At 34.0% G+C, this 14,621-nt stretch overlaps 1 protein-coding gene and 1 long non-coding RNA gene across 6 annotated transcripts in view; one reads left to right on the top strand and one right to left on the bottom strand.

Annotated features, from left to right (window-relative positions):
- LOC127551810 (uncharacterized) overlaps window positions 1–14,436 on the top strand; it is a 103,400-nt gene extending 88,964 nt beyond the window's left edge. For both annotated transcript variants that reach the window (XR_007951176.1, XR_007951177.1), the window contains exons 2-3: window positions 10,550–10,637; window positions 13,896–14,436. This is a non-coding gene — a long non-coding RNA (uncharacterized LOC127551810). The remainder of the gene's footprint in view (window positions 1–10,549; window positions 10,638–13,895) is intronic.
- ARHGAP22 (Rho GTPase activating protein 22) overlaps window positions 1–14,621 on the bottom strand; it is a 402,535-nt gene that overhangs the window by 320,361 nt on the left and 67,553 nt on the right. The window lies entirely within an intron of this gene.

Raw genomic sequence — 14,621 nt, 5'->3', positions numbered from 1 at the left:
TCTACATCTATCTGTCTCTCTAGCTCTATATGTATCTATGTCCGACTGTCTGTATATACATATGCATGCATGTATGTATGTACTACTTCTACTTCTGTCCTCTGAGAGCCTGTCTAGGTCCAGAACACATCACAAAGATCAGTATAGTGTCCTATTGTTGCTAAGGCAACTCCCAGTTCCTTAACAGGAAAAGTCAGGATGCCATGAGGGGATAAACCTAATTGTTGATTTATGTTTTTGTTCCCATTTAACAACATAAGAGGCGTTGGTTTCTCAGAGGGAAAGAAATTAAGCAAAGAGATGTGCCTTGAAAACCAGATCATTTTCGATAGGTCAAAAATAGAGCTTCAACTTCTGGTGGTACCAGAGGGATGGGTCCTGCAAACAGAGGGCCCATGCTTATTAGGAGAGGGTTCATTTATCAACGTGTTATTGGGTAGCTTAAATAATAATAATATCAAATTTCAGAATCACAACAGTGATAGAGCAACTATAGAGAAGCAATATGGTAAATTGGATGCAGCTGGCATCTGGAATCAGGAAGAGCTAGAATCCAATTCTGTCTTGGTGCCCTGGAAAACCTTCTAAGACTTTTTAAGTTGCAGAACAGTTGCTGACCTAGAGTGTTAGAGGGCATCTATTCACTCAAAGGAATTCCCTGCATCAGGGGAATCACAGATACAGACACCATTCTCATATTGCCTTTTAATTATATAGTTATAAAGTGTTTTGACTATTGCAATCACCTCCCAATTGATTTTCCTGCCTCAAATCTCCTCTACTCAACTCTAATACAGGACTCATTATGTCAATCTCAGATTAGGAGCTGCCAGTAGTTCCCTATCACTTCTAAGATAAAATACCACATCTTTTTTTCAACATTGAAAGCCCTTTACAAGGTAATGCTAATTTAGCATTGTGTCCAGCACATAATAGATGCTTGATAAAATAGATGCTTGTTGAATGAATGAATGAATGAATGAGTGCTTTCCTGAACATTATTTCATTTCAGTGTTATAACAATCCCATAGGTAAGAAAATAGGACAGATATGAATACACAGATGAAAAAATGGGATTCAAAGATCTTAAAAGATTTGTTTAAGGAGGCAGCTTGATAGCATAGGGGATAGGTTGCTGGGTCTGGAGGCAGAGTTGGAATATGTAAACTTTGTGTCCTTGGGCAAATCATTTAATCCTGTTTACCTCGGTTTCTTCATTTGTCAAATGATCTGGAGAAGGAAATGGCAAACCATTGTAGTAACTTGGCCAAGAAAATACCAAGTGGGGTCAGAAGTGACTGAAAATGACTGAACAACCACCATAAGTTTTTCCAGCTAATAAGTAGCAGAGCTGGAATTGGAATCTCTAAGTGTGTGGACATAGGGATGTCTCTTATCTTCTTTGCATGTTAATTCTCATTTCTGAGAACTATGGAAATCAAATGTGAATCAAAGGATAATATTTTCACCTTTTGTTGTCATTTGCTTGCTTTTTTGCTTATTTTTTTTTCTCTTTAGACATGATTTTTCTTGTATAGCATAACAAATATGGAAATATATTTAGAAGAATTGCATATGTTTAACTTAAATCCGATTGCTTGCTATCTTGAGGAGGGAAGAGAAAGGGAGAAAAATTTGGTACACAAGGTTTTGCAAAGGTGAATGTTGAAAACTATCTTTGTATGTATATAGAAAATATTACTAAATTATTATTTATTAAATTATTAAATATTACTAAAATAAAATTCATTTATTTATTTTTATTATAGTTTTTTATATACAAAACATATGCATGGGTAATTTTTCAGCAATGACCCTTGCAAACACTTCTGTTTCAACTTTTCCCCTCCTTCCCTCCACTCCCTCCCCTAGATGACAGGTAGTCCCATACATGTTAAATATGTTAATGTATATGTTAAATACAATATATGTATATATATTTACACAGTTATCTTGCTGCATAAGGAAAGATCAGATTTAGAAGAAGGTAAAAATAATCTGAGAAGAAAAAACAAAAATGCAAGTAAACAATAACAAAAAGGGTGGGAATGTTATGTTGTAGTCCGTACTCATTTCCCAGTGTTCTTTCTGGATGTAGCTGATTGTGCTCATTACAGATCAATTGGAACTGATTTGGATCCTCTCATTGTTGAAGATGGCCACATCCATCAGAATTGATCCTCATATAGTCTTGTTGTCGAAGTGTACAATGATCTCCTGGTCCTGCTCATTTCACTTGGCATCAGTTCATGTAAATCTCTCCAAGCCTCTCTGTATTCATCCTGCTTGTCATTTCTTACAGAACAATAATATTCCATAACATTCATATACCACAATTTATTCAGCCATTCTCCAATTGATGGGCGTCCACTCAGTTTCCAGTTTCTTGCCACTACAAAAAGAGCTGCCACAAACATTTTTGTACATGTGGGTCCCTTTCCCTTCTTTAGTATCTTTTTGGGGTATAAGCCCAGTAGTAGCACTGCTGGATCAAGGGGTATGCACAGTTTGATAACTTTCTGAACATAGCACCAAATCGCTCTCCAGAGTGGTTGGATCTGTTCACAACTCCATCACTAATGCATCAGTGTCCCAGTCTAAAATAAAATTTAAAAAAGAAAACTAGAAAGCAAAAAATGTTCTCATCTCTGAAATAATCTAAAAAATAGCATCTACCTTCTAGTATTATTGTGAAAATAAAAATCCTTAAAGAATATATAGATGCCAGTCATTCATCTCCATTTTCATCACTCTTCTCCCACTCTCACCTAAAACATCAAGTATCTGATTCTCCTCTAACTCCCTATCAGAATATGAGCCATTTTAGAAATTATGGATTAGGTTTGGGTAGGGATCTGTTGTTCAGGGCACAGAAATAGCTACCTGCTGCATTGATACTTCTGAAGAGGAGGGTATTCAGTCTGGAATGCTTTTGCCTCTGAACCCTCCCCCCCCCCCCCAGATTTGAAATCAGAAGACCTGGTTCAAAAGTCTGACTTTGCTCACAACTACTTGTGTAACCTGGGGATTCTCAGTCTCTCTCCTTGTAATATAAAAGCATGGGATTAGATAGCCTTTTAAGAGACATCCTAGCTATAAACCTATGATCCTATGGTCCTACCCCCATCCTTCTTCCATCGACACTCCCCCAAGCCCCAAAAAGAACATGCGTGGCTTCTCATCATGGAAATTGCTCTGAGCCATCAGAGATGTAAAAAGGACAGGCCATTATAGAGAAGCTTGGTGGAGAATGACTCATGAGACTATAACAGTGAGAGCAGTATCTTAGGATGTAAGATTTTTGAAGGACAATTTCTGAAATCATTTCAATCGGTAAACTTTTCTTAAGCACCTACACTGTATTAGATACTCTGTTGGGGCCACATGTGTACAAATTTGTATTTGTATATCCAAATGCAAATTAGATACATGCTAAGTAGAAAAATAATGAGCAGGAAAGAAAGGATAGAGGAGTGGCCATTAAGAATAGTGAAACATGATTGATTTCTAAAAATCAATGTGATCTTAGATCAAGGCAAGGGAAACACTGTGGGCTGGAGCATGCTGGATTGATTTAAAGGAGTAGGGTGGAGGCCATAAGATTGATTTAAAAGTGGGATGCCAGTTAATGGAAGGAGCTCACTAGAGGAGTTCAAATAAGATAGTTTCAAAAAATTAATGTGGTTTACAACAAGGAGTAGATCCTCCTTTAGGACTGAAATGCTATCCTGGGAGGATTGCAAATGTATAAGATAATTTACCTAACCAAGTTTTCCTGAAACACATCTTCCTCCATCCCACTAATCTTAATATCTAATATCTAATTCTATGAATGGTCCAGAAATAAACCTTGGAAACAAAGAAATAACTAGAAATTTTGGGTCCTGAGGCCATTTCAATTGGAGAGAAAAATACAGAATGGAGTTTGTTCTAACCAAGTACAGTCACCCAGGAGGAGGTGGAGAGAAGGGCATTTGGGATCCAGGATCCCCATGCTTAACCATGGGGCAGGACTCTTATCATAGAATGGAAGCTCTAGAAAGGGCCAAGATGTGGTTATGAGTATTCCAGTGCAAGCTCTGGGAAAGGAGGTAAAAGGGATGCAAGAAAAGAACAGATAACATTTCATTCTGTTGGGTATAATCATAGTAGGTGACTCCTAGTAGAAGGTAAAGTAGTGCTCAGGTAAAAGTTGGAAATTATTCCCTAATGGAACCTACTAGTTGAGGGTTGACAAAATATACTGAGGCACTAGAATAGTGAACAGAGAAGGAAGGATACCCCACAAATGTTGCTATTCTTAAACAAATCTTCAGTCACCCTTTGTTAGTTATAGCTTTGCTCTGCACCAGGAGTTAAAGAGACCCAGTTCTGGCACAGTCTCAAACATTTTGTGAAAATTTCACATGGAATAAAAGATATGCATTACTAATCTCCCGGAATTTTAAGGATATCTCCCAGGTTGCTAAGGATACAATCAGAAAAGAGATTCAAGAAAACGTTTGAGTGCATACCATATTAGGTTTTAGAGGAGATGTAGAGCTTAAATAAGACATAATCCTTGCCCTCATGAAACCTTCAATCTAGTAAAAGGAATATGGTAGACATAGATAATTATGATGTGAACAATGCCTAAGTCCATTATAAAGTTTTATATAGAATTATGAGTATATTCTAAGGAGGAGAAAGGGTATTACTGGCTCAGTAAAATCATGGATAAAGCTATTTGATCTGTGCTTTAAAGAATAGATAAGCAAAAAACAAAACAAAACCAAAAATCAAACAAATTTATACAAGCTTGATTTGATTCTGAAATAAGCTTTATCAACCCAAGTTCATTCTGAAGTGAAATTGGCTAGGGGTCAATAAATAGATGTAAAATAGAACAAATTTGTCATTGTTTCTACAAAAACAATTTTTCATCATCATCATTGACAAAGAATCATTGCATTTAGATTTCAACTCATAAGACCCAATGAATTGTACAAAGGAATAGAAATAGCACTTAAGAAAATAGAATTAGGTATAGTGGATGGACCAGATCAAGCATTTGTCTTGGAAATTTGTATTGGTGGCAACACAGTTTTCAAGGTATTGGTGAGTAAGTTTATAGATATTTTTGGGAGAGCCACTTATTAAAAAAACACAAAAACAAAAACTGAAGTTTTTGTTAACCCCAACATCTGCTGACTCAAAAACTTGTGCTCACAACTTTATGAAACTCTATGAAAATTATCTACATGTGTACAGTGAGTGTCCACAATGCAGAAGTGAGAAAGAAGAAAGCAGGACTTTGCAAACAGCCTTTTAAAACCAAACATTTGATGGAAGGTATAGAGATTACAAAATCTTGCTCTTATTTGTGGGTTACAGAAGAAGTGTTAAGGTAGAAAAGATGTCTCTCATATTTACATTATGTAATATTCCTTTAACAATTCAGTGAGAAGGGATTTTTAAAACTGATGCCAAATTAGGCATTTGATATGCAAATAATTTTAAAGAGTTGTTCTTTGAGCCAGAAAATACTGAGTTCACCTTCATTGGAAGTCTTCAGGCAAAAATTGGACAACCACTTAACAGGGACTTATTGAAGACAGGACTAATATATTGAGTATATATTGGACAAGATTACCTTTGAAGTTTTTTTTTCCAATTCTAGAATCCACGATTTTATATTTCCATAACCCTGTCTTCTATGACATTCTAATTATTAATTGCATGCAAAGCATAGTCCAAAGGAGCAGCTGTGTGTTTTCTAAAGCTTTTTGTTGTAGTCATCAAAAATGTTTTTCATGAGTCTGGCGGAGGTGGGCTGGGATATGTTATTTCCCACTTCATTGATAGGCTTCTAGAACAACACTGGGCATACCTTCTGTCTCTGTTAAACTTTCAATAACACCCAAAGGCACAATACCACCAGACTTGTTTCTAATTGGACCCTGAAGCACAGAAGCCTCCTACCTGGGCACATACCCTTTCCTGCTCATGTTTTCCACAAGGCAGGATTCTACATACTTCCCAAGATAAAACAATAGGGTGTATTGGCAATTAAGAGATGTTGCCAGAATTTCAAGATTCCATCTGTAACCTTCCAATCATCATTAGTATACTTCTCTTTTACTCCTGCTTGGATTCATTTCTTATTGGTTCCTATAACACACTCAATTCTTCTACATCTTTAGAAAATCTTAACTAGATCTTATCATGTCTGCCAGCTTAGTCTATGTTTTTCCTCACATTCCCTGCTAAAAATCCTTGGATAAAACCCATCTACTTTGGATGTTTCTACTTCCTTTATTCTTATTCTCTTCTAAATCTTCTGCCATTTGACTTCTGACCCCATCATTCCACTGCAACTTCCTTTCAAAACTAATCAATAACCTTTTAGTTCCCAAATCTAATGACTTCTTTTTAATTCTCCCCTTTCTTGAATTCTCTGCAGCATTTGTTATGGTGATTCATTTTTTCTTCTCTCCTCTGTAGGTTTTTGGGATTCTGCTCTTTCTTCAAACTCCCCCTTTTTGTCTGACCACAAATTCAAGGTCTCCTTTGTTGGATGGACATCCAAGTCACAGCCATATTGGACTATGAAGCATGTAAAAACTTCCCCTGGTAGATAGGGTGGATGAGACCAGTTTATTCCTATGGTCATAAAGGTGGTAGAAGAAAGTGCTGTGGACCAAATTCAGAGCTTGGTCAGACAGCAAAGATATCAAGATTATTAACTGTATCCTGGGTCACAGTCAGTCATCCTGACTTTTGTCTTTTAAAAAATGTAATTTTATTTTTTCTACTTACATATAAAGACTATTTTTAACATTTTTTAAAACTTGAGTCCCACATTTTCTTCCTTATTCCCTCCCTCAACACCTCCATTCCTAAGATGGTAAGCATTTGATAAAAGTTCTATAGGTGTAATCATGTAAAACATATGTCCATGTTAGTCATGTTATAAAAGAAGAAACAGACAAAAAGAAAAAAAAAACATGAAAAAATAAATTGAAAATAGTCTGCTTTGATTTGCATTCAGACTCCATCAGTTCTTTCTCTGGATGTGGTTAGCATTTTCCATCATGAATTCTTTGAAATTTTAACTTTTATCCTGTCATTGGACTTCTATGATTCTGAAAGAGAGAGAGAAGCTGGCGATTTTGTGTAATGTTGCCTCCTTTAAATTTAGTTTATGTGCAAGTCAAGACATCCTGTGACTTCTTAGAAAACAAAGGATGAACAACAATAGAAATACTTGCTATTCCATATACTTCCTGTTCACATACAACACATCATCTCTTATCTCCATGTTTTTTAAAATTTATTTTAATAGTATTTTACCTTTTCCCCAATTACATGTCAAGACAATTTTTAGTATTATTTTTACAAGTTTTTGAATTCCAAATTTTTCTCACTCCTCGCTCCCCTCCCCTTTTCCAAAAATGTTAGGCAATTTGATATAGGTTATATATGTGCTGTCATGTAAAATATATTTCTAGATTAGTCACAGTTGTGAAAAAAGAAACAGATAAAAAACCACACCCAAAAGAATGAAGTAAAAAAGATATGCTTTAATCTGCCTTCAGAATCCATCAATTCTTTATCTTAGCACACTTAGTTTGTCTCCTATTGTTTTCCAGTTTTCCCAGCAGTTTTTATCAAATAGTGAGTTTGTATCTCAAAGATTGGGTTCTTTAGGTTTATCAAACACTAGGTTACGATGATCATTAACTATTGTGCTTTGTGTAACTAACCTACACCGCTCATACTCCCCTATGAGTACCAGATAGTTTTTATGGTTACTGCTTTATAATGTAATTTGCAATCTTGACTTTTTTCTTTTTTTTTCCAAATGAATTTTGTTATTTTTTCTAACTCAAATAATTTTTTGATAGTTTGATTGGTATGGCACTGAATAAGTAAATTCATTTAGAAAGACTTGTTATTTATATTGGCTTGAACTACCCATAAGCAATTTAATTTTTCTAATTTATTTGAATTTATGTGAAAAGAGTTGTGTAATTGTATTCATATACTTTCTTGATTTGTTTGTCATGGCACATAGAATCCCAAGTATTTTATATTATTTGCAGTTATTTTAAATGGAATTTCTCTTCCTATCTCTTGCTGCAGAGCTTTCTTGATCATATAAAGCTGACGATTTATATGGGTTTACCTTAAATCCTGAAACTTTGATAAAGTTTTTTTTAAAATTTAGTTTATTTTAGTTGATTCTCTAGAATTCTCTAAGTATACCATCATATTATTTGCAAAAAAGAAATAGTTTTAGGGGCAGATAGGTAGCACAATGGATAAATCACTAGACTGGACTTGTAGTCAGGTCAAATTTTGACCTCAGACATTTAATACTTTCTAGATGTATGACTCTAGACAAGTCACTTAACCCCAATCACCTTGGTGGGGAGAGAGACAGAGAGACACAGAAAGAGACAGAGACAGAGACAGAGAGATTGATTTGTGTTCTTTTTGACTATTTAAATTCTCTTTCTTCTCTTATTGCTATCGTTAATATTTCTAGTACTATACAGAATAATGGTATTGATAATTGGCATCCTTGCTTCACTTCTGATCTTATTGAGAAGGCTTCTAGCTTATCCCCTTTATAGACAATAATGTTTTTGGATAGATATTCTTATCATTTTCCTTTATTCCTATGCTCTCGTGTGTGTGTGTGTGTGTGTGTGTGTGTGTGTGTATTTATGTATGTGTTTAAATAAGAATGGCTGCCATATTTTGTTAAAAACTCTTTCTGCATCTGTTGAGATAATCATAATTTCTGTTATTTTTCTTATTGACAGGGTCTTTTGTTGATAGTTTCTTAATATCAAACCAATCCTGCATTCCTGGTATAAATCTCACCTGCTCGTAGTGTATAATATTTATGATATGTTGCTGCAATCTTCTTGCTAGTATTTTGTTTAAAAATTTTGAATTGACATTCATTAGAGAAATTGGTCTACAATTTTCTTTTCCTGTTTTGGCTCATCCAAGATTAGGCATAAGTACCATATTTGTGTCATAAAAGAAGTTTGGTAGGCTAATTCTTCAGCTATTTTTACAAATAATTTGTATAGTTTTGGAATTGATTGTTCTTTAAATGTTTGATAGGATTCACTTGTCAACCCTTCTGAAGTCCTAGGGATTTTTTTCTTAGGGAGTTCGTTAATGATTGATTCAATGATTTTTTCTAAGATGGGGTTATATCTGTAAATCTGAGTACGTTATATTTTTCTAAATATTTAATTGTGCTCAGATAATCAGATTTATTGGCATAAAATAGTTAAAATATTTCCTAATGATTGCTTTAATTTTTTCTTCATTGGTGGTGATTTCATCTTTTTTCATTTTTGATATAGCATATTCAGTATTCTTCTTTGTTTAAACTGAATCAACCTATGGTTTTTCTATTTTATTGCTCCTTCCCTCCCCCTAAAACCACTTCCTACATTTATTTATTGGTTCAATAAATGTTTTTTTTTTTTTTTTAGCTTTTAGTCTTATTAATCTCTTTTTTGATTTTCAAGATTTCCAATTTGGTGCTAGTTGGGGATTTTTAATTTGTTTCTCTAGTTTTTTAAGTTGCATGACCAATTCATTCATCTGTTCTTTTTCTATTTTCTTGATGTAAGAATTTAGAGATATAAATTTTCACCAAAATCCTGCTTTGGCTGCATCCTACAAGTTGTTATTTTTTTTTTAATTTTGCAAAGTGCTTTATTGCTATTATCTCATTTAATTTTCATACTGACCTTTTTAAAAATAATATATATATATTTTTCAAAATACAAGCGAAGATACAAAAGGGTGTGTGTTAGGGTCTTTTTACAATGAGTCAGCCCAGTGCAAACAGGAGGTTGTTGAGTGGCCTGGAAGTAATTTCTGTGGTGTAAGACTGCCTCATGGGTGGGATCCTGGTCATATTGGGATAGGTTCGTAATGGGAGATGGCTCCCTCTCTGATTGGCTGTGCATGCGACCTCACAGACCCTTCGTAAGCCCACCAAAGCTGGAGGTTGTTCTCTTTATCCTGGGGTAGCTGAACCAAGTGGATGGATAGCCAAGAGAGGTAAGGAGCTTGATAGTGAACATGTAAGTGTCTTGCAGACCTGATATTCACTTGGGAGTTAACAGGTCAGGACATTATGTGAGCAAGTATAATAAAGACTAAGTTTACACATGATTGTTCTTGAGTGTGCTATCAGTTATTAAACTTCAATTCAAGAAATCATAGCCAGAGACCTCTGAAGGCCTCAGAAGAGGGGAGTAGGGTTAAAGTTAATTGACACTGTAAAGGTCAGTGGCCAGAGGACTCTCTGATGCCCTGGGAATTAGAAGAGACTGGCAATGTAAAGGTTACAGAGAAATACTAAGGCATTTACAAATGAAGTGACTGCCCAGAGTTAAGTATTACTGTACTTTACAGTTGTGTTCCAAATTTTTCTCCCTCCCTCTATGTCCTCCCTCTCTCCTAGACAGCAAGTAATACAATATAGGTTAAACATGCAGTTTTTCTAACTATATTTCCACATTTTTCATAGTGCATAAGAAAAACCAGAGACAAAAAGAAAACCATGAGAAAAATAAAAAGAAAAAACAAGCAAGCAGACAACAACAGCAACAAAAAAGGTAAAAATACTATGTTGTATCCATATTCAGTCCCTGTAGTCTTGTCTCTGGATGCAGATGACTATTTCCATCACAAGTCTGTTGGAATTGACCTGAATTATCTCAAAAGAGCCAAATCTATCACAGTTGATGATCACATAATCTTTTTGCTATGTACAATGTTCTCTTGGTTTTACTTACTTCACTTAGTTCATGTAAGTCTCTCCACATCCTATAAATTTTGGTATTGTTGTCATTCTTTTCAATGAGTTTATTGATTTTTTCTATGATTTTATGATGATTATAGACCAATTTCCCCAATGAATATTGATGTAAAAATTTGAACAAAATATGAGCAAGGAAATTACAAGCAAAAATCAGAAAGATTATACAATATGACCAAATAGGATTTATATCAGGAACACAGCATTTGTTCAATATTAGAAAAGTTATCAATATAAATGACCATGTCAATAATAAAACCAGCAGAAATTGTATGATTATCTCAATAGATGCAGAAAAGGCTTTTGACAAAATACAATACCCATTCCTATTAAAAACACTAAAAAGAATAGGAATAAAGAAGTGTTCCTTAAATTGATAAGCAGTATTTAAAATGATGATTTGAATTATCTGTAAAGGGAATAAGCTAGCAGCCTTCTCAATAATATAAGGATTGAACGAAGGATGCCCATTATCAGCACTATTATTCTGTACAGACCTAGAAACATTAGCTATGGCAATAAGAGAAGAAAAAGAATTTGAAGTAATTAAAATAAACAATGAGGAAACAAAGCTATCTCTCTTTCAGATGATATGATGGTATACTTGGAGAATTCTAGAGAATCAAGTAAAAAAAAAACTACTTGAAATAATTAGTAACTTTAGCAAAATTGTAGGATATTAAAAAAAAACTATATAAACTAGCATTTCTATATATTACTACGAAAACTCAACAAGAAGAGACAAAAGATAAATTCCATTTAATATAACTCTAGACAATATGAAATATTTGGAATCTACTTGCCAATACAAAATCAGGAACTTTATGAACATAATTATAAAACACTTCATACAAAGTCAAATCAAAACCTTTGGAAAAAATTGCTCATTGGTAGACTGAGCTTATATGATTAAAATTACAATTCTACCAAATTAACTTACTTATTCAGTATCATACCAATCAAACTACCAAAAATTATTTTATAGATTTAGAAAAAATAATAGCAAAGTTCATCTAGAAGAACAAAATGTCAAAAATACCAAGGAAATCAGTGAAAAAAATGCAAAGGATGTAGCTTAGCTGTACTAGATCCAAAACTATATTATAAATCAGTAATCATCAAAATGATTTGGTACTGGCTAAGAAAGAGATATGCAATGGAATAAATTAGATATATAATACACAGTAGAAAATAATTATAGTAATCTATTGTTTGATAGATCCCCCAAACTCCAGCTTCTGGAATAAGATAATTTGAATAAGGAATTTGGTAAAAACTTCTGGGAAAACTGAAACACAGCATGGTACAAGCTAGGCATAGACCAACATTTCACACTGTATAACAAGATAAAGCCAAAATGAGTATATGATTTGGACAGAAAGGGTGATTCCATAAGCAAACTGGGAGAAAAAGAAATAGTTTACCCTGTCATATCTATGGAGAATGGAAGAATTTATGACCAAACAAGCGACAGAAAATATTATAAAATGTAAAATGGATACCTTTGATTACATTAAATTAAAATTTCTTCCATAAACACAATCAATCACGATTAGAAGAAAAACAAAAAGATAGGAAACAAATTTTTTACAATCAGTTTTTTTGATAAAAGTCTCATTTTTCAGGTACATAGAGAATTGAGTTAAATTTAAAAGAATACAAGTCATTCTCCAATTGATAAATGGTCAAAGGACATGAACAGTCAGTTTTCAGATAAAAAAATTAAAGCTATCTATAGTCATACAAAAGATAGTCAAAACTACTATTGATTATAGAAATACAAATTAAAATAACTCTGAGGTATCACCTCACATTTAACAGATTGATGACTTATAATAGAGAAGAAAAATGACAAATGTTGAGAAGATAAGGGAAAAACTGGGATATTAAGGCATTGTTGGTGGAGCTGTGAGTTGACAACCATTGTGGATATTAATTTGGAATTTTGCCCAAAGGGCAACCAAATTGTGTATACTCTTTGCTAGTTTTTATTACTACTAGATTAGTATTCCAAAGAGATTATAAAAAGGGGAAAGGACCTAAATGTACAAAATATTTATAGCAGCTCTTTTTGTGGTAGCAAAAAATTGAAAATTGAAGGAATTTTGTGGTGGCAAAGTTATCCCCCGATAACTGGGGAATGGTTGAACAAGTTGTGGTATATGTATGTGATATAATAATATTGTGCTATAAGAAATGATAAGTAGATGGATTTCAGAAAAAAATTTGTAAAGACTTACATGAACTGAGGGTGAGTGAAGTGAACTGAAGCAGGAGAATATTGTATACAGTAATAGCAACATTGTGCAATGATCAATTTTGACAGATTTAACTCAGCAATACAATGATCCAAAACAATTATGGAAAGTGCTCTCCATATGCAGAGAAAGAACTATAGCAACTGAATGCAGATAAAAGCATACTATTTTCACTTTTTTTTGGAGGGGGTGGCTTTTCCCTTTTATTCTGTTTTTTTCTTTTATAATTGACTAATATGTAAATATATTTACATTATTGCACATATACCCTAAATCATATTGTTTGCTGTCTTAGGGAGGGAGGATAAAAAGGAGGATGGGATAGAAAATCGGAAACTCATGATCTTATAAAAATGAATGATAAAAACTATATTTACTTGTATTTGGAAAAAATAAAATATTATTTATGCCACAAAAGACATTAAACATGGCTTGGGAGATACTGAATTTGAATTGTTAGTGTACCAGATGACAGTCTTTATTGTTGTTATGATCAATGAAAACAGTGTATTTCACTATCAATTATAAATTTAATTTTCTGCAGGCATATGAGCAATTAGTTTTAATCAATAAACTTGATACACTTGGTTCACTAATCAATCATTCCCAGGTTTCCTAGACTGTGAGATATGGTTGTCAGTTTTATAGTTACTCTTAAACTAGGAAACAGAAACATGGCATCCCAGAAGCCGATGATACAGAGTGGGTAATTGATTGAAAACTGATAAGCACAGTCTCACTGGTTCTTTGCTCATCCATTTCAGAACATTTCTCTCTTTATGAAATTACTTTTCCAGCATCTAAGAGCTGAATATGCAGCCTGGAAGCTGACAGTCCTGCAGAGACCATCTGCCTTTTACATCCCTACCAGTTATTAGACCCTCATACCTAAGAGAATTTCTGGCACAATGGATATGGTACAGAGCTTTTCTGAAGTCAGGTCCATATTTCCATTGCCAGAGTCTTTCCAACAGGGAGAAACAATATGTTTCCATCATCAACTCAGCAGATGTGTCTGGAAGACCCATGAGAAGAAGAAATATTGAAGGAGAGGAAGACATGTTTTCCATCGTCATTTTCCTGGATACAATTGTATTTAAACTACAAAACAAGTTAGCTCATTTCCTGTGTCCAGCAGGTTGGCAGCAACATTAGCTGGAGATCAGAGCTCGGGGACTTAGGAACTCAGTTGCACACATCTGTGTTTGCATTCCGCATTCTTCATCCTTCCCTGGTATTCTGTAAACATCACTTTGCATCCAAGCTAACTCTAGGGTATTATCTCAAACGGAGTCATACAGTTGATTTTCTTGAAAGAGCATCTAACAATAATGTAAACATGGGCAGGGAAAGTGAATTGTTTCCCTTTAGATTATGGGAGCCTTTTGGTAACTTCTTGGAGTACAGAAAGCAAACTTCATTTTCTTCTTTCTCACAGAATAATGTATTTCAAAGTGTAGATAGAATAAAATAATATTCATAATACAATTATTGGGATTGTTATTGTATTGTACTTTATAGTA

Source organism: Antechinus flavipes, chromosome 2 (genome assembly GCF_016432865.1).
Source record: "Antechinus flavipes isolate AdamAnt ecotype Samford, QLD, Australia chromosome 2, AdamAnt_v2, whole genome shotgun sequence".
NCBI classification, from domain to species: domain Eukaryota; kingdom Metazoa; phylum Chordata; class Mammalia; order Dasyuromorphia; family Dasyuridae; genus Antechinus; species Antechinus flavipes.
This window is presented reverse-complemented; position numbering and strand designations above follow the sequence as displayed.